Here is a 23,143-nt window from a genome sequence, read left to right on the forward strand (position 1 = left end):
ATTTATGAATGTACCTATCATATCCATTAATAATTAATGATTGTTATAAACATAATATAATTATAGGTTATGTTATTTGATACTGCTGAACACGATAGAGCCTTATAAAATATAAGATTGTTTGTGTATTAAGGCAAGAAATTGAAAGAAATATATATAAATGTACCTATCATATCTATTGATATTAATTATAATGGATATTTTATTTGCACAATCTGTCACTCGTATATTTCAAACAGAAAAGTAATAACTGAACTTGGATCATCTAACTTAATCGGAGAAATTTCTTCAGTCAAAGTTGACTTTAGTTTGAGACAAATTAATCTCAGATTAGACTTTATACAACACAAAATTCCAAGTTCAGCTGAAACAAGGATCAATTTAACCTCTGATGTAAGATTAAGGCCCAATTGTATAAAACTCTCTGACTAAAGATCATCTTTGATCGAAGATCGAAAAGTGAACCGAGTTCAGACACTTCTTCTATTGTATAAAACTTTTCTGCGATCAAATTACCTTGGTTCAAATGCAATCTAAGTTCACGTGAAAAGGATTTGGCAACATCGCATAAACAGGTGAAATACGTGATGCGCAGACCATGTTATACAGGTTTGTTCAGTGTAGCCAATCTAGCGACTTTAACTCTTTTTCAACAACAATTTCTTTTAACTTTTATATTGCTTAAATAGGGATTTAGTGATCTTTTTAGCACCCCATAGTGACAAAATGTAAGCTTTCTTTGTTGATAATGAGAAATCTAGCGACTTTACAACTACTTTTTGGCGATTTTCCGTACACTCTGTTGCAGATACTGTTTTTTTTGTGCATTGTAAATAATGGCGGACAATAAGAAGAAGGCTGACTGTTCTCCAAGTTGTTATCATGTTATGATGTTTGATACTGCTAAACATAATAAAGCTTTATAAAACGACAATGTTCGTTTAGTAATACAGTTAATTGAACATTTATGAATGTATCTATCATATCCATAAATAATTAATGGTTGTTATAAACATAATATAATTATAGGTTATGTTATTTGATACTGCTGAACACGATAGAGCCTTATAAAATATAAGAATGTTTGTGTATTAAGGCAAGTAATTGAAAGAAATATATATATAAATGTACCTAATATATCTATTAATATTAATAATAATGGCTATTTTATTTGCACAACTTGTCACTCGTATATTTCAAACGGAAAATAAATAACTGAACTTGGATCATCTAACTTAATCGGAGAAATTTCTTCAGTCAAAGTTGACTTTAGTTTGAGACAAATTAATCTCAGATTAGACTTTATACAACACAAAATTCCAAGTTCAGCTGAAACAAGGATCAATTTAACCTCTGATGTAAGATTAAATGGTTTATACAATCGGGCCTCATTTAAGAGAGATAAGATGCCGTTAAACTCAATGAACGCCGCTAGAGCAGTGGCGTTGGTAGAGGATGGCCACAGCTTACGTTATGTGGCTCAGGCGTTGCATACAACTACGTCGACGGCTTCAGTACAGTGCAAAGGTTCAGGAAACTTTGTTCATATTCTCGACGACCAGGATATGGTATGAAAAGGTCAACTTCTTGCAATAGTTGACCAGTTATTGCGCCTTCAAGTGCTGCGTATATATGTAAAGGTCTGACTACGATAGGTAGCGAAATCCGGTTGCGAAAGCCAGCTATAACGGCTGGGGAGATCATCGTGCTAAACACACGATACCTCTATTCTGGTTGGATGATCGTCCACCTCTGCTTCAGCATGTGAATGTGAGACCAGCAGCCGGCTGGTCGGTCAGGGCCCTTCAAGGGCTGTCACGCCACGGATTATTATTATTATTATTATTATTATTATTATTATTATTATTATTATTATTATTATTATTCATAGACATAGAATTCAGACTTTACTTCAGACAATTTTATCACATTTTAATGTCGGACCATCGGATCTGTGCCCCCGTAAGATATGCGAACTGAACCCTAATTCCTTCTCAGCCTCGGTAATTCATTTCTCTCTCTGCATGCCTATCTCTCTCTTTTCTAGCTCTCTCTCTTTCTCTCTTCCACTACTCACAATTTTGAGCCTTCTTGCGGGACAGTTTATTTGCACTTGCAGTCCAGTGTTGTCAACTCAACATGAACACTGTAGCACGGAGTGACGAAAGAAATATTATTAAGCAAGTACGTAATAGCATTTTGCGATGAAGAGAAACAGGTCAATATCTGTTCCCTATAAGTCAGGCAACGAAAAGAGCAGCTGCGATCACAGGTGGAGCTTATTATATTTCAATTGATTACGTATTAAAATTACTTACTTACTTACTGGCTTTTAAGGGACCCGGAGGTTCATTGCCACCCTCACATAAGCCCGCCATTGGTCCCTATCCTGAGCAAAATTAATCCATTCTCTATCATCATATCCCACCTCTCTCAAATCCATTTTAATATTATCTTCCCATCTACGTCTCGGCCTCCCTACAGGTCTTTTTCCCTCCTTAATTACTTACTTAACTAATATTAATAATACAACATTTTTATGTAATTTATATAGGCAGGACAGAGCGCCTAACAAGAAAATCAGGAGAGAGGGAGGCTGTGCAGGAGGTGAAAAGCTAGAATCACCAGGGAAGAACAGACCAAGGGAACCTTTAATTCTTGTAGATGATATGAACCCATGTATTTTAAGAAGAAAGATACAAGAATTTTATACCGTGTAGAATGAAGTTCCGACATAGAAGAAATTACTGAAGGTTGCGAGAGACAATATTTTCCAAGGTTGGAGAGAAACGCTGCGGAAAGTAATTCGAGACATGGGATTTAGGTTTAAAAATGTAGAAATACAAGATATATTTTGATTGAAAGAAATGATATTGTAGCATGGAGGACTAGTTATTTATGATACCGTTTGACAGAAGTTTGGCAACATCCCTAATCGGCAAGGTTCGTGGCTTGCTGTCTAACGTGGTGGGAGGAAAGCGGGTGGAATGGAGTGAGTACAGGCGTTAACTTTTTCAAGAACGACGACAGCGCTGAAGGGGCACAGATCCGATGGTCCGACAATAATAGACTGATTTTTATAAGGCTACATACAACCTTCTTAATCGCAGCATACATGTTACGTACTTATGCAGCAGGTATATAGAGATCAGTATTACGTACTGATAATGTTAACATCTTCAATTTACCTTGAAGCTTTGAAGGGCCAAGAGAAAAGGTTCAGAACAGAATTAACCAAATTTCTACATAGGTACTCATATCTTCTACTCAACTGATGAATTGTTTATGCTCGCAAAGTGAATTAATCTGGTTGCTATGTATTGTATATTTTGTATAGCTTAACTGATGAACTGTACATGCTTGTAAATAGAATTGATCTGCTTGCTATGCATTGTATATTTTTGTAGAACCATCAACGTAGCTCAGTCGGCAGATTCGCTTACCTGCTGATCCGGAGCTGCGTTCGGGCTTGGGTTAGATTCCCGCTTGGGCTGATTACCTGGTTGAGGTTTCTGCAAAGTTTTTCCCAACCCAGGATGGTCAGACGTCCCATTTTTAACTGGAATGTCCATTTTATGACTGTCTCTCTCGTTATCCCGACAAAAATATAAAGGGATGTACACTGTCCCTTTTTTATTCATTGGGTAAGGATAAAAAAAATCGTCTACTGGGTTGTCTATGAAGTAAAATTAAAAGCAGAAAATATCATACTTTCAAACACAGAGTAGTCTACAATCACTAAAAAGTCAATTCAAAGACGAAGAGTTACTGAAAATTATGCAGTGGGCATGAAGAAATTACCAATAACTTTAGAAAAATGGCATATTCCTTTCAAAGCTAGTTCCGCCTGACATATTCAAAAAGTCTTAGTAATAAAAATATGTCTTATGAAAATATCATTATTATTGTAAAATTTGTGTTAGCTATTTCAGTGAACCAACAGCTGTAGTAGAAAGGATATTTTCGATAATAAATTCTCTGTCAACAGATCAGAAAAATAGGTTCCATATTGGAACAATCACAGCCTTTGTTCTACTAAAACTCATTTCCAAGATGTTTCCTGTTATAAATTCCAAGAAATTCTATTACTAAACCTCAAGCTCTTGCACTTACACGTTATGTTACAGCGTTAATAATGTGTTTTATTCAATATTTTTCCACAATTTTCATTAGAATTACGACCTAGCATTACTTTAAATTATTTCAAGGAGTTTCTAAATGCTTTGAGATTTTAAATCTGGTCACCCAACTCCAACCGTAAGGAAAAGTCAGGTAATCTATGGCGAATTCTCGGTTTCACTTCATCTCACCAAGAAATGGTTGTTCCACATCATAAAGCTAATATCAATGTGAGATCTATGGAATACAATAAATTAAATGAACATATTAAGATACTAGTCTTTTCTTAATACTGTTATCTAGTTATCTAATGCTGAGAACTTTGTTATATAGCAGTAGTATTTTGTTAAACGATACTTCTATCTTTGAATGTTATTCAGGCTGAAATTCGATTTGGACGAGAGATGAGAGACAAATTTTGCATGTCTGCAATATTAAGTTATGCATTATAAGAAACACGTTAACACATGGTAGTGGCCATTCTGAGTGCTTCTTGCGGTATGTTCAAAGATTGAATGTAGCAGTGTTGGTGGATTCTAGACGATTAAAGCCGAGTATCCACGAAGAGAGACTGCCTCGTGATGCTTGCTTCGTTCAGTGGATACAGTCCGCGTTACCGTTTTTGGCGTGTGAAATAAGTAATGGGAACGTTAAGTGCCAGTGTTTTATATTTTCCGCAGTCAGTCTGACAACTGTGTTTGGAAAATGCCTGATGTGAATTGTATAGGAAGTGGTACCATTCTCAGCTGCACTAGCAACATGCTCACAAACGGGCACTACATATCTACGACACACGCCAAAAACGCTGGCGCCAGCTGTAACTTGTGTCGCAATAGTGCGAGGTTACCACATCCGTAAGTCAATGCCAGTCAGGGTCTCTACCCGTAGTACTTTAGTACTAGATATAGTACTTTTTATTTTTAGCACGTTTTTTTACTTGCATAGAAAATCTACGTAGTACCTTTTATTTACTTATTTTTACAATCCCGCCAAATATTGTCATCAGCTTACATCACATGGAAACATTATTCCTTATCTGACAGGGGCACGAGTCGTGTAGATCTGCGAGCTAAGGCAAACCAACGCCAGAGGTATGTTACATACATTTCGTGGCTAGAGAGGAATTTGTGTGGTAAATGACGAGTATAGCTTAATCGGGAAGCACAATAGCGCACAAATCATTGCATCACGGGTGCACAACAAATCTACTTGTACTGAAGAGCTTTGGGATGCTTCCGGCACGATAAATACCTTTATGCTCGACCATGCCGAAATGTAGTAATTACACACCTGGTAGCAGTCCTTTAATGCATGTCATTAAAGTACACCTACTCATTAAAGTACAGGTCTTCAGCCAATGACAAGTCAGCTTTGTAACGTTATAAAACCTCAGCCAATGACAAGTCAGCTTTGTACCGTTATAAAACCGCAAGTATCGATTATTCTCGGATATGCAATCGAAAGAGAATTAGCGAAAAGTCACGGAGGCTGGAAATCCAATACTGTCGCAGAAGGTTATGTTCTGTTACTATAATAATTAGCGTTAATTGTAAATAATATTCAAATACAGTAAATTCAATTTGTCATCTCGTTTTTCAATGTCTAATTTAATTTCAATGTTACATCAAAGTTAATATTTAGTTTACTCTGTAGGTTCGTATAGGCTATCCAGGTCAATGTGGACATCTGTTCCTCGGAAAAAATCAATACGTTCGCGCCTGCGCACATCTCACAATTTACGAGGTATTGCTCAAGGTCAGTTAGATACAAATAAAATGAATAATTTCAAGTTAGAAATATGGTCGAGCATAAAAAGTAGTATGAAACTCGCCTATAATGGTAATTAAGAAGCTCGTATGAAAATTATGAAACTCGCTTGCGCTCGTTTCATAAACATCCATACTCGCTTCTTAATTACTATCATTATAGGCTCGTTGCATAATTTACTATTATACTTCTCTATACTGTGGATTAGGTTAGTGTTTGTTTACCACTTGAGATATGAAGCGAGTTCAACAGAAGTGCGATCTTCAGAAATTAACTTCAATAATTTAAATCGTAGAAAATCATATCTCTGTCCATAAAACGTCTTCTGATTACTGTAATCTGGAGGACTACCACTACAAGACGGACATGTTTGTCATAAGTCACCCTGCATACATAATGATATTTTAATAAATGACTGAAATCTATACAATTCTACTGAGATAATATCCATAGTTGAAAATGTAAATATACAGAGTTTCCGGGAAAGACCTGATGAAAAAGAAATAACTGTATCTGTGAAACTATTGCATTTATTGTCGTGATGTTCACACAGTTACAAAGAGAAACACAGTAAGTTTTAATATACCTCTATATGAGCACCATTTGTGGCCCGGGCTATGTCCAGGCGATACTCAATCTCCTGCCACATACGCGAAAGCATCTCCGGTGTGACTAGTCCTATTGCTTCGTACATTCGGCCACGTAACTCTGCAATATCGGTCACAGAAGTGCGATACACTTCGTCTTTCACTAAACCCCACAGAAAGAAATCCAGTGGGGTCATGTCCGGCGACCGTGGTAGCCATGACGTAGGTCCACCTCTCCCAATCCAACGGTCAGGGGATGTGTCATCGAGAAAAGCGCGCACATGGTTAGCATAGTGTGGACTTAAATTCAGCCAGACATAAAACGCATTCTGCTTCCTCTACTGTGGTAAACATTGTTCGGTTGTTCACTTGATACACGCACAATTTGCATTCCCAGCTCTCAGAGCAAGACTGACTACATACGCTGTGCAGAACAAGCTTTTTCTCGTTTTCTCCTCGTGCAATGTTATGCACACGCGTAACATGCTGCTACGTAACAAAACTTATTGAGTTTCTCTTTCTAATTGTGAAAACATTGAGGTAATAACTGTAATAGTTTCAGATATATAATTACTTCTTTTTCGTCAGGTCTTTCCCGGACACCCTGTATTATCAATGAACTTTACACACAACGAACTTTAAGGACTAATAAACTCATAGTTGAATTATCAATTACCAATTGCAGATGAAACTCGGGTAGGATTTTTTGCATGGCTCAACATTTCTCCCTACACAAGACTCTGAATCTTATTTATATTAAATATAGTCTATCATAACATAAAGAACCTGGTCAGGTTTATGATGAGTAGTTTTACCAAGTGTGAACTGTTATCCGCTATTTAACATAAAACGACATTTACAACAACGAAGCGGACATCACTGCAAGGTGCAAGACGAAAATAAAATTAAGCTTCTACACAGCACAACAATTTAAATAGCAAAGAAATATAACAATTACTAAAGCATTCAAGGTTCAAGGCATGCTAACATATCGATGTTAAACATACAGTAATTTGGATACCTAGCGTACGTGCCTTCTAATTTTAGTTACAATGCTATCACAATGGTACCGTGTATTGCTTCCATGAAAAAGAAGAACGGACAAGTGGGAATGGAGAAGAATGGCTACACAAGGCGAGGAAACGACGAATAGTGATTGGATGAGGAGGAGGAGAACAGAGAAGTATTATTCCAAACTATACACACACTATACTATATTTCGGCGACTGTTTTAGAGACTTTGTGCCCTTTTCAGCCGTCGTGGGGGGGATGAGCGACGATGACTGACGACATAAGGAGAGGTGACACGATGAGAGACGAAGGAAGGAAGGAAAGAAAGAAGAGGAAAGGATAGACGACGACAGACGACGCAAGGAGAGGAAAGAGTAGACGATAACAGACGACGCGAGGTGAGAGGATAGACGATGACAGACGACGCAAGGAGAGAAGAGAATAGACGATGACAGACGACGCAAGGAGAGAAGAGAATAGACGATGACAGACGACGTAAGAATGGGAAAGAATAGACGATAACAGACGACGCAAGGATAGGGCAAGGATAGGATGGAATAGACGATGACAGACAACGCAAGGATAGGAAAGAATAGACGATGACAGACGACGCAAGGATAGGAAAGAATAGACGATGACAGACGACGCAAGGATAGGAAAGAATAGACGATGACAGACGACGCAAGGATAGGAAAGAATAGACGATGACAGACGACGCAAGGAGAGAAGAGAATAGACGATGACAGACGACGCAAGGAGAGAAGAGAATAGACGATGACAGACGACGTAAGAATGGGAAAGAATAGACAATAACAGACGACGTAAGGATAGGGCAAGGATAGGATGGAATAGACGATGACAGACGACGCAAGGATAGGAAAGAATAGACGATGACAGACGACGCAAGGATAGGAAAGAATAGACGATGACAGACGACGCAAGGATAGGAAAGAATAGACGATGACAGACGACGCAAGGATAGGAAAGAATAGACGATGACAGACGACGCAAGGATAGGAAAGAATAGACGATGATAGACGACGTAAGGATAGGGCAAGAATAGGAGAGAATAGACGACAGACGACGCAAGGATAGGATAAGAATAGGAGAGAATAGACGACAGACGACGCAAGGATAGGATGGAACAGACGACGCAAGGATAGGATAAGAATAGGAGAGAATAGACAATGACGACGACGCAAGGATAGGAGAGAATAGACAATGACAGAGGACGCAAGGATAGGAGAGAATAGACAATGACAGAGGACGCAAGGATAGGATGGAATAGACGATGACAGACGACGCAAGGATAGGAGAGAATAGACAATGACAGAGGACGCAAGGATAGGATGGAATAGACGATGGCAGACGACGCAAGGATAGGATGGAATAGACGATAATAGACGACGCAAGAGGAGGAGGGGATAGACGATGACATGACGCAAGGAGAGGAGAGAACAGATTATGACAGACAACACAAGGAGAGGAGAGGATAGACGATGATATGACGCAAGCAGAGGAGAGGATAGACGATGATATGACGCAAGCAGAGGAGAGGATAGACGATGATATGACGCAAGCAGAGGAGATGATAGACGATGACAGACGACGCAAGGAGAGGAGAGAATAGATTATGACAGACAACACAAGGAGAGGATAGGATAGACGATGATATGACGCAAGGAGAGAAGAGAATAGATTATGACAGACTACACAAGGAGAGGAGAGGATAGACGATGATATGACGTAAGGAGAGAAGAGAATAGATTATGACAGACTACACAAGGAGAGGAGAGGATAGACGATGATATGACGCAAGGAGAGAAGAGAATAGATTATGACAGACAACACAAGGAGAGGAGAGGAGAGGATAGACGATGACAGACACAAAGAGGATAGACAATGACTTACGACGCAAAGAGGACAGACAATGATATGACTCAAGAACGACAGAGAATGATGGACAACTCAAAGTGAATAGACGATGAATGGATAGACGACGACGATGACTAACGACGGAGAAGACGATGACTGACAATGGAAGAAAGATGAACAATAAGTAACAATGGAAGTAGTGACAATGATGAAGACGAGTAAGAAATGACGAAAAAATTTAATGTATTGATAGTGTCCACTTTTGCGTGCGCATATATTCCCATACACATAAAATAAATTATACACGTTTATTAAGAGAAAATAAGCATATCAAATGTCCTGAATACTGGTGTTCTTATACATAGCGTTGTGACGTGGGAAGGATTTGAAAAGAAAACGCAAATCCATATACGAATATACATACGATGACTGTATTGCTTGTTTACACATGTGCAAATCACACGGTTTGTTCCGTCTTTATGCTCCGTACTAGAGAGAGACAGTAGTTAAGTTGTGAACGTAAATATGATGCACCTCAGTTGTACTATTACAACCTATCATAAGACCGCAGCTTAACTGTTGTAATTACTGTTAAGAAAACTGATAATACTGCCTGAAATTTATGACCTGTGGAAACAATGAACAATAGATAAGGCGTAGAAATTATAGCAATAAGCTTTTGGAAAACAGATACAAATAGCAATTACAACAATAACACTAATAAAACAGTGATAATCCAACATGCGTTTGAAGAATCGTAGTAATAATATGAAACACGAAAGTAACAAACAAATAAATATACATTATTAACATTTAAAAGAAACGAATGAAAAAACGTGGAGCCATACACAGGAACAAAATATACATTCTGGAAACTGCAATAACAAAGTTAGACATTACCAAGACAACGAACAAACAACACTGATTACATGCTGTGAAAAGAAAATGAATAAACAACATTAAATCAAGCAGAATCGAAGTAAAAAAATCAAGAAAATAATATATAATAATAAAACAACAACGTTTAAGGATTTGTATGCTGTAAGAGGAAATTCTGTAAATAAAATTGAAGTTGACAAAATCAAAGTACAAAATAATTAGGAAACGTTAAATACAAGACAACTAAATATATAAAACATGCTGTAAAAGTAAAATCTATAAACAGGATTAATTCAAGCAAAATCGAAGTAAGAAAGCGAAGAAAACAATATAAATCAATATCAGAACGAATTTTAAGGGTATGTATGTATGCTGTAAGAAGGAAATCTGTAAATAAAATTGAAGTTAAAATCAAAATACTAAACATCAAGAAAATATCACGAGTATTTAACTATATTACAGAACATTAATCAACGAAATCAAGTGTTGAATTGTACACTAAACACTGCAAATAAATGAAAATCCATCTCAATGCAATCACCTACATATTAACACAAAGAAATTTAACAGAGCTGATGATTTTAAATATTTATGAGCACGAATAAATTCGATTAACATTGTAAGATAAGAAACTTGCATTAGATTATTCACAACGAAAACTGATGTTCCTATATTTTACGAGTACTAACATTTTCGAAAGAAAAATAATTTAAAGAAAAGGAAAACTGCATAATTATACACAAATTGCTGATTGCTCCTATACTACGTATGATTCTAAAACTTGGGAAATTACAAACATAGATTAATATAAAATGAAAATGTTTGAACGTAAAATTTTGAATAAGTTTACGAAGTATTTTATAGTTATACAAGAACCCAACATAGTATCAAAAAACAAAGTTAAAAGGCTGAAGTGTAGGACATGTAACAAGAATCCCAGAAGGAAAATAGATTCTTAAGGGAGTTTTGGAAGAACTAGCACATGAATGTAGATCACTGGGAAAACCAAGACTTTGATATTTAGGTAACTTCTAAAAACATTAGGTGTTAAAAATGTGCGGTTGTAAGAACACCTGTAAAGAATACTATGACTTTTATTGTCAATTTAGCAGCGAAGGGCTTCCACGGCTTGAAAATGTGGCAATAATAATAATAATAATAATAATAATAATAATAACATAATACAAAAAATGTTCATGAGAAATGGGGTTACTTTATGCGAGCAATAAAGGTAAATGTGGAATTAAAATTTATGACAAATGTGTTCCAAGTTTCCTTGTAGAGAGAAAGCGGTAGTATTTGTATTGTGCAATAAATGCAGACACATCCAAAGTTTTCGGAGCTCCACATCTGTTTCTTCAGTAGGAAAAAACAGGGGAATGGATAAAATTAATTTCTTGGATCCGCTTGCAAGAGTTGAACAGTCCTGAAGTACAGCTCTGAGAATGGATGCTTTCTGGATGATGGGAACGAAACGTAAGTCCGAAATATTGAATGTTCCTGCATTTGACGCGATGCAAATACCCCCAAAAATACTTCCGCCTCGGACCGTTAAGGGAGCCTTCGGGGGGGGGGGGTTGCCGAAGCAGGAGTGGTACATGGACTCTGTTGGCTGTAGGGACCGGTCGTTAAGGGTGTCAAGTGGTTAGGTCGGTGCGCGTAGAGGATCGGTGGGCACGCAACTCATCCCATATAGTGGGGTGTATAAGAGACCTCAGGTCGTAGTGCGTGGGATGTTCCCTCCCTCCCTCCTAACAAGGAAAAAAAGGGGTGACGGGTGAAATGTCAATTTTCTACAATTTTCAAGCCACAGTCTTGCCTTTTATGTACTCACCACCCTCCCGCTGCAGGTAATAATGCAGTCTTATACCACTGTTCATCATCCTCAGTTAAATAGTTTTTAACTGATTCAAATAGAAAAGAAACTTTCATATTTTCAAAATCTATCTCGTCCTACAACATTTAAATTTCATGCCGGAATTTTTTATTATAATATCTAATGATATGTATAGACTATAAAGCACAGGATCTAGGATTTTAAATTGAAATGTAGGACTAGAGAAAAAAATTTCAACACCTTACCGAAACTATTTTTCTCACGGACTCACAACTTGGGCAAAAAACTGTTGCTATGTTACCTCTGATACAACCACCGCCTTCTGGAAAAGTATCTAAATATAGTGCTTGAATCTAGATCATTTCAGTTTTTTTCATAATTAATTAAAGTAAAATCAATCGATCGGCAGATAAGCATGAGAACAATAATAAGACAAAATCTTTGAGAGTTTTCTTTAATTTAGTGACTGTTTCATATCTCGATAGTTGTCTCACTACAATTATATAATGATTAAAACCCCGCTAAGACTTCACGGACATACTGTATATGAACAGATAGCATAAGTAGTCAGAGACGAAAAAACAAAAAAGATAAAATAGAAGATAATGACTTGCAGTACATGAAACGTATTGTTCCCCATGTAACAGGTGTCGGACTAAATGCTGAATAACGTTTAAGAATTTGTATTGTTATTTAAATAGTGTCATGGTCACATTATTCGCTACACCTTCACTTGAAGTCGTAACACCTACAGCACAATTTAACTACGAAAATGAATTGTAAATAAACATCTAAAGACCTTAGTATGCCATTGATATTCTCCTTGCCGTATTTGTAATTCGCAGATAATTGAATTTTGATAGTATTTATTTTTCTTCGACAGTGAAAGTGTCCCGAAAGGTCTCTCAATGATTTTTATGATTGTTAATATTTTATATTACTTTGCTTTCGTCCAAGAAGTATTTGGTATACCGTAATCGAAAGTCATTGTCTACACAAATTTCTTATCTTCAACAAACGGAGAACATTCTCATTGTCAGCATATTTATTCTCTAGTCTAGTTTCGACCCTTGCCTCTCCTCTACTGCAGTGGCATTCAAGCATTTTTACTAGCGTACACCCAAAATATATTTGTATCCCCAAACTGCATTGCAATTCTTTAAGAATTAACAAAAGCCTATGAGATACTAAAAATAAATAATAATAATAATAATAATAATAATAATAATAATCATATTATTAATATTAATATTATTAATAATAATAACCATATTATTAATAATAATATTAATAATAATCATATTATTAATAAGAATATTAATAATAATCATATTATTACTAAGAATATTACTAATAATCATATTATTACTAAGAATATTACTAATAATAATATTAATAATAATAATAATAATAATAATAATAATAATAATAATAATAATAATAATTTACGTAAAATGGTATTCAGCAAGAAAAAACAAGAGATAATATTGCAAAAGAAACTGTAATACAATGCAGTAATAAATCAATATGTATAATAAAGTAAATACCGTATGACAGAATTTTTACATTATTTGATCAGTGGGATACGTACCCCTTGGTAGGCGCATACCATAGATTGAGTACCACTGCTTTATTGCATTACACTCATCATTGACGGCAGGTGATTTAGCAGCAGCAGCAGCAGCAGTATTAGAAGTAGTATTAACTTACTTACTGGCTTTTAAGGAACCCTGAGGTTCATTGCCGCCCTCACATAAGCCCGCCATTGGTCCCTATCCTGAGCAAGATTAATTCATTCTCTATCATCCTATCCCATCTTCCTGAAATCCATTTTAATATTATCTTCCCATCTACGTCTCGGCCTCCCTAAAGGTCTTTTTCCCTCCGGCCTCCCAACTAACGCTCTATATACATTACTGGATTCGCCCATACGTGCTACATGACCTGCCCATCTCAAACGTCTGGATTTAATGTTCCTAATTATGTCATGTGAAGAATACAATGCGTGCAGTTCTGAGTTGTGTAACTTTCTCCATTCTCCTGTAACTTCATCCCTCTTAACCCCAAATATTTTCCTAAGCACCTTATTCTCAAACACCCTTAACCTATGTTCCTCTCTCAAAGTGAGAGTCCAAGTTTCACAACCACAAAGAACAACTGGTAATATAACTGTTTTATAAATTCTAACTTTCAGATTTTTTGACAGCAAACTGGATGACAAAAGCTTCTCAACCGAATAATAACAGGCATTTCCCACATTTATTCTGTGTTTAATTTCCTCCCGAGTATCATTTATATTTGTTACTGTTGCTCCAAGATATTTGAACTTCTCACCTCTTCAAAAGATAAATTTCCAAGTAGTAATAACAGTAAAATAATAATAATAATAATAATAATAATAATAATAATAATAATAATAATAATAATAATAGCCAACAGTATCTCTACTGATAACGAAAATAATAAAAAGTAACTACTTAAGTAACTGGTAACGAAAGTAACGAAAGGTGCGGAATTTAAGAAACTCCGGTGATCGTGGATAACGAAATTACGCGTATTGTTCTCCTTCACTTATTTAATCTTGACTAAGATGGAGCTGAAACAATTTATTGAAGTTGCAAAAATAAATGTTATCTGAAGAAAAAACTGGAGAGCTGAAGTCCATTGAAATGAAGATCAGAGAACTTAACAAACTAGCTTGACCACAGATCGTAAGATGCCTGAAATGTGATTAATGTTTTCACCGTGCTTATGAATAATTATTAAGTTGTGATACTAACTAAAAAGAAACTAATTTTTGTTTCACATTTTCGGTAGATACCTTGTAATAATAATAATAATAATAATAATAATAATAATAATAATAATAATAATAATAATAATAATAATAATAATAATAATAATAATTTCTGTATTCCTTTTATTTTCGTGCATTTTCATTTCTTTCCACTAAGATACATCAGAATCACCAGATCTAACACAGTCATTTGACCACAGTCTCTCTTCAGAAAAGCACACATGAAAAATATAAAAAGCATATTTCTTGACACAGCTACATAGATATTTCTTCTACTATCTACACTTCCGGGTTAAATTTTTGCCTTCTTAATCTACCCAGCTTTATTTCTCTTTCGTGCCTATAAATACATGCTTTCCTGTTAATCTTTCGTCATCCATTCCCTCTAAACGAGTTATTTTCCATTAAGTCTACACTGTTATCAATTATGTTTCGTACTCTATGACCTCTCTTGTTTTCAGGTTTGAAGTCTAGTCTGCGTGTGACTCATATAACTAAGGAATCTCCTTTATAGTGCAGTTTTTTCCCATTTTCTTAAAATCCAAGTTTGTGAAACAAACCCAAGCGTAACGTTTTATTAAATTCTCTGAACCTGTGGCTTTGAGAGTCTGTTTTCTGATTTGGGAACTGATATCTACGTATGGCTCCTACTAGCGGTTTAAGAAATCTCTGTAATTAACTCACTTACACTAAATTCTACTTAAGAATATAACTTAACATTCACCTTCGAGTTGATGGTGGCAAATTATAGGATTCTGATAATGTATCAGGAAGAGTTTACACATAGGCTGACCCCCACAATATACCAAACAACTACTGTCTATCAAAGCCAAGAACCATGGTCGATCAAAACAATATGATGTCACTGACTGATCTGCGATCGGTTGAAAGCCAAAGCCAATATACGCTATAAAATATAGTCTCGTAAAAATGTAATTATATTGAGGAATAAAATATATATACCAGGTGTTTCGGACCACCTGTATCAATCTTTTTTCTCGAAAACTATATCATACTGATTGTTCATTAAAAAAAAAAATCGATAACCAAAACCTATGTAAAGAATCGATTGGTGGTAGTACCATTTGACAAAGGACTGAGTGAATCTCTGGGCCGTTCTGAAATTTTTGGCAACGAGAAAATCTGGCCATAACCCGAAACTACTTGCAAGGTGCAGCAGCTTTATGCAAGAGTGGATCAGATTAGGACACGACCGCATGGGATTTTTAAGACCCACGAGTACAATAAAGCTACTTCTGCATCTAGTCGTACACAATATTTATCTACGTGTTTTATATTTTGCTAAAAATGAGAAGAAAATAAATTCGTATTAAGACTGTTAAAATTTAGTTTCTCTTATACTGTATAACCCAGAATGCCAGGTAAGCGTTTCTTAGTAACGCTATTATAGCAACGTAAAATAAACAAGCATTGTTGTCGCCGCCATTTGCCTCGCTTGCATAATGAGTGTTATAAAACTTTTATAACACGTTGCCATGTAAAAACACGTAGCAACGTGTGTTTTACTTCATACGAAAATAAAGTGATATGCCTACTTGTGAAATAGAAACATGTCAAATAATGACTAGATTTCCAACAAAGTAGGTAAATACGTGTATTATTATTATCATCTTTATCATTGTTATTATTATTATTATTATTATTATTATTATTATTATTATTATTTGATCTCAAATTTTATTTAACCACTTTAACTTCGAGGTCATTTCACAACTGTGTAGGGTGGTACATTGTACCACCATGGTACGTTTTGTACATTGTTGTTGATACATTTGACTGCTGCCATCTACCGGCCATTACGCTTACGCCCATGCCATCTATCGACCAGTGCACAATGTACAAACAATCGGGATTGAGATTTTTCGCAATATTACAATATGATTTTTACTCGTATATCTTAGGCTGTGTCTCAAAGCTCAAGTCTATACTACATGCTAATAGCTAGCATCTAGCTGACTTGTAAACTACACACTAGAGAGCTTTGAACATGTATGCTGGAATCATGGCCTTCTTCATAGACTATTTTTCTCAAAGCCATGAAATTACGGTATAGCAATAAATTAAGAAGGCAGTGTCCTAATGCAGTTTAATTACGAGTTATCAGCTGTTATTTTTTGGAAATTCGAATTCCTTGTTTATAAACACTTTCCCAGTAAACAGTTCAAGAAACTTAATTCTCAGGTTTATGAACTGAATGGTAATTTCCTGAGACACTAGAAAAGAAACGTAGAAAAATTTAGAATTGTAAAAGATATTCAAAAGATGTCTATGAAAATTACGTTTGGTTATAAACAATCGAAATAAATGGTAAGGGCCTGAAATATTGCAATATTAAAAAAATGTAACGCACATACCAACAATGTCAATGTTCCAAGTTAACGTGTTGTCCTACATTGAACTCATTTTATTTCCAAAGGATTTATCCGGCTGTTTCCGTGAAGTGCAGTCGTGTTCATCATCATCATCATCATCATCATCATCATCATCATCATCATCCAGTATCATCCATTATTCACCTAAGTTTTTAACTTGTTAGTCACCTTAGGGTGCGGTACTTCGGTATTACGAACACAATATTTTTGAATTTGAAGTAACTTAATTAAGAAAACGAATGTAAAACACGAAAATACATTCAACGTTTCGATAAGATTACTACTTGAAAACGAACTTTTTCGACGTCACGCCACGACGCAGAGGCTTGACCGGATTAGTCAGCAGTAGCGTCATTAAATAAAAACGCAGTGAAGGGTAGTGAAGTATTTCCAAAGCATCATCAGATTTCATAACCCCCAATTATTAATGAGGTATCCATGTTTGTTTAGCAAACAAGTCAACAATCAATCAAGCATTTTCGTTTACTAGCTACTACGGACTTGATTGCTATTCACTACGTAGCTTCGGATTGTAACTTCTGACGTCACATCCGGCTATTTAGTCAACATCCTAGTTCACTTCGGCTGAAAATGTAGCTTTGAGACACGGCCTTAGTTGTAATAGAAATATATATTATTTTAATGTACCGAAGTACATATGATATTTCCATGCAGATATTCTGCGTCATCATACGATGAAAGAGTAATGGAACGGAGAAAAATTCTCTCCGGCGCCGGGATTTGAACCCATGCTGATGCTTTATCCACTAAGCCACACCGGAGAGAATTTTTCTCCGTTCCATTACTCTTTCATCGTATGATGACGCAGAATATCTGCATGGAAATATCATATGTACTTCGGTACATTAAAATAATATATATGATATGCGTAAATCACTTCGTGATTTAAGACGGCGCTTATTCCGTCGGATCCCGGCCAACTAGTCACTCATAACGAGTGCACCTCAGCACATGTGTGGACTTCGGTCCTACGTTCATAGACATCTATGACGTAGTGCAGAGGGCGGCCACTAGAGGGAACCCAAGAGTTGGAGCTTAATCTGAGACGATTCTATCCAGCGCCGGGGTTGTATCCGGTGTGGCTTAGTGGATAAAGCATCAGCACGTAGAGCTGGAAACCCGGGTTCAAATCCCGGCGCCAGAGAGAATTTTTCTCCGTTCCATTACTCTTTCATCGTGTAATAGAAATAGGTACTAATCCAGAATTTACTTTTAAAATTGAATAGATTGCTAGTTGTTAAGAAATTACTAAAAATTCCGTTAGAAAGGTCTGCCCCAGGAATTCCCAAATGCAAGCCCTGTGTTTTATCACTATTATCTCGCTCGGTTATCATCATCATCATCACCATTATTATTATTATTATTATTATTATTATTATTATTATTATATAAACATTAATTCTTGCACGTTTCCCCCCTTCAATTCTGGAATGCAGAATAATGTTTGTACCACAAATATTACTATTTAAAAAATGCCCACATGTTCAAAGAATCCTAAAAGACTACGTATTTAGTGTTGATGAAAGAAGACAAGAAGCCCAATTCTTCGTTACTTCACAATGTGGACAATTCTTACCTGGAGGCAGAGCAGAGCCATGTCCAGGCCTAGTACTTGGAGAAGGAGGCTAGCATACAGTCACAGAACTCTTCGTTATCTAGTACGGCGGCGGGACAGAGGTTACTGCCACGTCCCAAGCAGTGACGGGCCGGTAGTCTGCCTGCAACAACAAAAAAACAATCATAAATATAGAACCAATTATGAAGGGAGAATTCACTTCGTGGGCAATGTGTCTGTGTCCGTAGGAGGGTGAAATCTTAAGGCAGGCATGTCAATTGATGCCCACAGGAGCAAGCGCGCGCTTTAGAGCTCAGGAGAGCCTGAGCGCTTTACAGCGGAAAAGGAAAGAGACAGACGAAAGAGGTGGTATATGCCGCTTGGTCGAGCTATATTCAGGGATGGCCAGCACTGATTTAATAGATAAAGGGAAGAGAACTTATTAAAACTGTATCCATGTTAATTTTTAGATTTGCCTCAAAAGTATAAGTGCATTATAAGAATGTAAGTTTTAATTTTAATGCTCATTTTTCACAAGTTTGATTTTTTTTATTCAAAAGAAATATTTTTTCAACTTTTCTTACGGAAAAGTGAAATTTTCAGATATACGTCTATTTATTTAGTAGCCTTACGGAATGTTTTCGTAAATCTAATATACCGTATAATATACGTATTACTGAAGATAGTGTATTGAAAATTTTGAAAATATTCGCATGGAAATTGTTTGTAAGGAAATGAATTAACAAAGCAACTACTGTTACATCATAAGCAGAAGATGCGTGCCCATATGTTGTAAAAATGTCAGCTCTATAGCTTCAGCAGATTTCGAGAAAATAATTTAATATTCTGATGATAGGAAGTTGCTAACAAATATCACCTTAAAAGCATAATGCGAGAAGAGTTTTGTTATGTAATATTAGTTGCACTAGTACCTAGGTAACTTTGCTTTGTACTGTAATATTGTTTTGATTAGTTTATTGATTACTTTTGTAAGGCTAAAGATACCAACAATATAAATTCCAACTTATCATGTCATACTCAATCTCTTTCTTTGGAATATCACTTTCTTTATGAATGATGCGTTTCATTCACTTAATACAGTATAATTATACTACTATGGAATTTAAGTGAATATCCCTTCTTAACTCGCTATTATGTTATTAAGATTTAAAACACAAGTGCAATATTAAGAAATCAGTGTTAGTACTTTTGTTTTACAGACAATATAGATAATATCAAACAGAAAGCAGCCATATAAAAATAACGACATAAAATTTCACGTTCCGTTTGAAGTTTGTGCACCACTGTTTTCTTAATCCAACAGGCTGCTTATTCATATACACAACCCTTCCTCTTTCCATACTTTGCGCTTGCTGCCCGCGCACGACGTCAAGATCAGAAAAATGCGCTTACTTTGACATCACTGTCTTAACCCTTTGATGCACGCATTTGGGAAGGAAATAAAAAATTGTGTTTGCAATGAAATTAAACTTTTATTTGTCTAAGAGAAGCGCCTCAAATTTTAAAAATCTTAAAACTTCCATTTTTTACACAGAAAATGGGTGGTTTCATGGTAAAACCACTATGCAATACTGCAGAACACAATGTCTTCAGACTTATTGCGAATGATACAAAAGGAAACAGTTTCTGGTTTCATTAAGGCAAAATGCCACTTCACATGCGTTGCGTGGTAATTAGAAAGGAAAAGAATGGACCTTCTATTCTTCCACTTGAGCCAGGCCACTCCAGCATATGACGTACGGCTATCACTCTCACCACGTTACATGTCGCAGTCTCTTCTTTCGTCGTGTGATAAACCAATACGCCCATGTCCAACTGTACCACATGCATAGATATTTTGCTCCCTTAGAGATAATCAGATTCAAACTTCTGAAAAAGTTGTCAAAAACACTTTGTGATTGTCACCAACCGTCTCTTCCTGGTAGCCATGATGAATAAACTGACACAAAAATGGAACATTTTGTTGGATTGGTAAGCATAACTACCCTGTTTGCGTAGTGGTTACGTTTTGAAACCACCACATTATTTCTATATTGATGCCACATGTGTCGAAGAAATTACAATCTTGTTACTGAAATATGTTCTAAAAAACCGAAGGACAAATAATACTAAATAGAAACTTACGTAACTGTGATATTTTAGCATACAACTGAAATAAAATCATGTAGCGAGTCTTCCAGATCCCAACTATACACAACAACATCGGCCATCTTAGTGGAGCAACACAAATATAGGGAAAATAAAATTATTCTACAGTTACTAGGGATCAGTGAACGAAGCACAGTAGTTTTGAAATAAAAATCACACTGTAAGTAGGCAGGAAACTCAAATTTAAAAGGTGGTTATGTACTGTAACCACTGCGCTTCAAAGGGTTAATGGATTTTCAACAAGCTGACCAAGAGGAACATGAAGCTCCTATACTGAGCCGAACCAGCCTGCGGTATTAGCAAATCAGCAAAAGGTAGGTAATTTTCGCCGCTGGACCCTGGACTCATTACGATGGCATTATCATTTCACTCAGAAGCTAGATAACCATCGCAGTTGATAAAGTGTTGTAAAATAAACCAATTAAAAATAAAGAAACAAATGTAATAATACATCGCTTTTGATACTGTTGTACAGTGCCTTCAGTAATTTACTGTATCCTGAATTCAGCAAACTACTGCATTTCAAGAGCATACGAAGCGCGTCAAAAATGGAAGGACATTGAAGTATATTAAAGGATATTAAAGCTTTACGTTGACGTTACATGTTCTGTATTACAGGACAGATTAGGAAAGCTAGCAGATTGGGGTTGAGTGACAGAAGCTGCGATGCTAGCGCTCCTGTCAAAGCCAAATTCTCGTTGGAACTACCAGGGAGTATACGGCAACGCCGGGCATTAACTGAGGCTTTGGCCGCTCAAATGTCAGACCCCAACTCTTGTTGGAAAGATTATAGCTACGTAATTATTGGATAATCAATGTCGATGGTGACAATCGACTGCGATTATGGTGGTACTTCTTAACGGAACGGAACAGAAGTCGTTATACACATATAGAGGAACTAGAGGCAAGGTGGCTTTTTTTTTTCTTAAAATTTGCTGATATCGTGCGGAGATAGTATAAACTACGCGTAGCCATCATAAAGCATCTTTACAAACTACAGCCATACTGTCTTTTTTTTCCGTTGTGAAACAATAATCACGGAAAAATTTGTATTGTTTTTGTAATTTGACGGAGAAAAACTTAAGTTTGAATAATTTCAAGGAAAAATTGTTCCGGGGCCGGGTATCGATCCCGGGACCCTTCGCTTAGCGCACGAATGCTCTGCGGACTGAGCTACCCCAGGAACTATACACGACACCGTCACAATTCTTTCCTTTATATCCACACAACTCAAATGGACTGACAAGACGCCAGAACCCAACTTTGAGTGCACACAAATTCTGTGCGACTTAAATTGTGGCTTTCTGTTAACGTACCTACAGTAACGAATGTATTATGCAATATATACACATAATTTGTGTGCACTCAAAGTTGGGTTCTGGCGTCTTGTCAGCCCATTTGAGTTGTGTGGATATAAAGGAAAAATTGTGAAGGTGTCGTGTATAATTCCTGGGGTAGCTCAGTCGGTAGAGCATTCATGCGCTAAGCGAAGGATCCTGGGATCGATGCCCGGCCCCGGAACAATTTTTCCTTGAAATTATTCAAACCTGCTTTACAGGGAGCTACTACCTGAAAGCCAGATTTGCATAAAAAGTTAAGTTGTTTACATTGTCGAGTATTTTCTTACAAAATTTAACTTCGTGATAGGTTTGAAACTTGTGACTGCAACAATAATAGAATTTGATCACTACCTACGTAAAGTTTTATGCATTTTAACGTAGCAAACCGATCTATTATGGGAAAAAATGAGGTAAGGCATGTCTGCACCCCGTTCTTTGACTTTTTTCGGCAACCGCGATTAGAAAACGAGGAAGGTCAGTAGTACTTACGTCTTCGTGTAAGAATGAATTGGTAGCCGAATACCATGGGCAAGAAACGTTTGTTTTTAGCAAAGACAAAATCTGAAAGTTTGAAGGAATCTACCAAACTTGGTAATTGTGACTACACTGATGAAGTGTCAATCCCTGTCACGTGACAATTTGTATTTCACATCGTCTGAAGGGAGGATGGTTTGCTCTAAGTGCTCGAAATGGGACCCCAAAATTCATGTGCAGTGGTCCAGTGATGATGCTGGCAATATCTTGATCTTTCCTGTTTAAACTGTTATTTTCTAATTTCAGAACAGTAAGTATT

At 36.3% G+C, this 23,143-nt stretch overlaps 1 protein-coding gene across 17 annotated transcripts in view; it reads right to left on the reverse strand.

Annotated features, from left to right (window-relative positions):
* The window catches only part of Glut1 (Glucose transporter 1), a 122,584-nt gene extending 103,582 nt beyond the window's left edge, over window positions 1-19,002 (reverse strand). For all 17 annotated transcript variants that reach the window (XR_011330006.1, XR_011330005.1, XM_069814966.1 and 14 more), the window contains exon 1: window positions 18,863-19,002. The gene's annotated coding sequence lies outside the window, so the exon portion shown is untranslated. The remainder of the gene's footprint in view (window positions 1-18,862) is intronic.
* Between the last annotated feature and the right edge of the window lie 4,141 nt (window positions 19,003-23,143).

This window comes from Periplaneta americana, chromosome 2 (assembly GCF_040183065.1).
Source record: "Periplaneta americana isolate PAMFEO1 chromosome 2, P.americana_PAMFEO1_priV1, whole genome shotgun sequence".
NCBI lineage: Eukaryota > Metazoa > Arthropoda > Insecta > Blattodea > Blattidae > Periplaneta > Periplaneta americana.